Source organism: Gavialis gangeticus, unplaced genomic scaffold, assembly GCF_001723915.1.
Source record: "Gavialis gangeticus isolate Ggan-Ray unplaced genomic scaffold, GavGan_comp1, whole genome shotgun sequence".
In the NCBI taxonomy this organism is placed as follows: Eukaryota; Metazoa; Chordata; order Crocodylia; family Gavialidae; genus Gavialis; species Gavialis gangeticus.
Window position 1 is genome coordinate 10,166,531 of NW_017729000.1, and position 3,075 is coordinate 10,169,605.

The 3,075-nt window shown below is 42.2% G+C and overlaps 1 protein-coding gene across 1 annotated transcript in view; it reads left to right on the forward strand.

Moving 5' to 3' along the window:
• Window positions 1-3,075, forward strand: part of LOC109289932 (short transient receptor potential channel 7-like) — a 96,622-nt gene that overhangs the window by 1,056 nt on the left and 92,491 nt on the right. The window lies entirely within an intron of this gene.

Here is a 3,075-nt window from a genome sequence, read left to right on the forward strand (position 1 = left end):
TGAATTTAAGATGACCCCCCATAATTAGATTCTATACACCAAAATAATAACAGTGTTATATATTTTACGTGTATAGATTCTATGGGGGGGAATCTTAAATTCTGAGTCATTTTGGGTTTGTGTAAGTATGGTAGGATTCTTGCCAGTTTGCACTAGAAAATGTTGTACACTTTTTCCAGAATTGTGGCAGCTATGGTCACCGTGTCATAAATTAACTTCACTTCCTAGTAAAAAGGGAGCAGACATTTGGCGCACAGCTTTGAACCTTGGTAAGTCATCCTACTTCCGCCTCAGAAAGTCAAGAGACACAATATACTGGTGGGAGTTATGGTTATAGCACCTCCTGCAGGCAGCTGGCTTGGGGAGATGGTGGTCCCTCCGTTCCTCCAGTACCGGTGCTCTGACTGTAAAGACCATCCCTAGATGGCAAGAAGAGCGAGAAGAATGGTTTCCACTTCAGCAGGACTTTCAAAACATTCTGGTTGGTGGAACCATGCTCTGGGAATGGGAATTTAGTCTGGCAAATACTGGGTCTGGGTGGTTCAGATTAATTACTCCTACAATGTGTTTTGATGGAAGTAGAGTTCCCGCAACTGGGCTGTAGGAGCAGTCCAATTTTTCAGCTAACATCTGCTCTCTCCTTCCCCTTATGAACCCGCCACCTGCTTCTTTCTGCCTCTCGACATCGCTGCTGTGTTGGCCAAAGAAAGTCTCTTCCTGTTACAAACACCATCGATTAAACAGAATCTTTCATTCTCGTAGCTAAAGCTTGCAGCTAGAAGCTCTCCGTTAAAATAAATTGCTTTCATAAGTGGTGCAGAGCTAGTCTGTATTATAGAAATGCATGCATGGGTGGATCTTGGAAGGCAGTCGCCCATACTCAGAGCCCATCCTGAGTGAAATCCACTTCAACCAGTTGCATCATGTTCAGCCAGTTGAGCCAGTGCCAGCTCACTGACTTCTGTGGGCTGCTGTAACAGGGGAAAGAATTTGCTCTTTTAGAAACCCAAATGACCTCATGCTGCATCATCAAAGCATGATGGATCGCAGGTTTATAAGGTGTTCACGAGAAGCTCATGAGAACTGCAGACACTTTGCTGAATGCTCAAAGTCGTGCTCTCTTTTATTCTTTGTTTCTTCTTGTAAGATCTGTAGTCATTCTTTTGGCACCGGGAGCTTCGAAACCGCTGGCTTGTCTCAACCCAGCCGAACGGCTGTGTCAGTTATTGCGTGGCTTTCAGCCTATGTTTTGCATCAGCTCTTTAGCTAGCTCATTTGAAAAGACACATCTCTAGTGACTGTGTTACTTCAGAAAGCATGACCAACTGCTTCCTATTGACTTGTCTCTTTTGTAGTGGCAGGCACATCCAAAAAAATGTGCTGTTTTGTGTCTCATGCAGCAAAGATCAAGTCTGTCATTTTTCTTAATGTAACAACATACATTCAGCAAAAACCAGTTTCCTTTCAGATCAGGCCATTCTCTAGAACATGTTTAATAACTACTAGACTAAGTGCAAGATGTGTAACAGCTGTCCTTGGTAAATCTCCTGTTGGGCCTTTCTCCAGCGGCTTGTAGAACATGCTTTTCAGAAGGCAATGCATATCTAAACAAAGCTGGGCATTTAAGAGATAATTGTAAACCATGATAGCTCCATGCCTGGGAGGCAGAGAGGTGTGGAGATAAACATAAATAGCTTTGGTTATTGGCAGTGACTTATGATAAGAGACTGATATTTCTCATATGCTGGCTTGCTAAACAAATGAACAACTTGATAGATAAATGTTCTGTGATGGTACTACACGGGTAACGATTGCCCAAAGTGGAAACAGATACAGAGGTATGGATGTCATGTATGTTTTAAGGGAGACGTGTGTGCACACGAACTCATGGACAGATTGCTAAACTGATGTCAATTCGGAGTAATGCCCTCAAAGCCAACATGTTTAGATCGATGTAAGTCAGGTCAGGATCCAGCCCCCAAAATATTTAAGGGCAGCTTCAAGAAGGAGCACTTGATGACCTCCTCACCCAGAACACCAAAATCTTTAGCCTTACCAGTGGGGCAAGCTTGCCAACTGGCTGATTTATCCCTGGGTTGTTCTTGCCCCAGTCAAAACACAGGGGCCAGTTGTCTTCTGAGTTATAGGATAGTTGGATCCTACCTAGGCTGCTGCAGTAGACCCAGAAATCATCAGCTTTTGACTATGGTCTGCTCATGAAATGCCCACATGTATACATGGCCAAAGGGGAATCCCTGTTGTCAAGGTGCATAATATTTCAGCAGTATTAGTCTGGCTGAATGGCACTACCATTGGAAAACTCATTATTCAGACTCCTACCCGGCAGCTACCCACGCATGCTGTTCGCTACTAGAAAATTGTGTCTCCCAACTCCCACAAAGCCGTCTGCTTTCAACATCCTGGGCCAAAGTCTGCACTGGTTTATACCCTATGCAAACCTTCGTTGTTGCCCTTTTATTCTCCGATAAAATGCTGCAAAGGAACTGGCATTTATATGACACAAAAAAAAATACAGGATAGGTCAGATCCTGCTATAAATTCATGTTGTGTCATGTGACTGGCCTAGAGTCACATTTATTTATACAGTTGACGATCTGCCCTGTTAAAATTAGCACCCTGAAATGTGTGCTGATGGTTTTGTATTCTCCAGCTCGCCTGGCTATATGCATTAGTGAGAAAAAAATATATTTTTACCTGGGTCCACATAGATAAGGAGAGAGCCTGAATGATTTCATATTCTGCATTTTCGGTGGATAAGCATCTTTGCTACTGAAACACTCCCTTAGGGAACTAATTATGGAATGGCACAATGAAACTTAATACAAAATATTACGATTTCTTTCTTTTTTCATTGAGTCAGAGTTTCCACAGTAAATACTCAGGGATTCAGAGTTTTAATAAATATTTGATATTTAATCTTATTCAACCATTACATTTCTCGATTACCATGTTTTTATTAGCCATGCTTCTGCCTAAAGTAGATTTTTCTCGCTGAAAATTCTCATTTCATAAACATAATTAGATGACGAGGCATTTGGCTACCTTAAGAGAGTC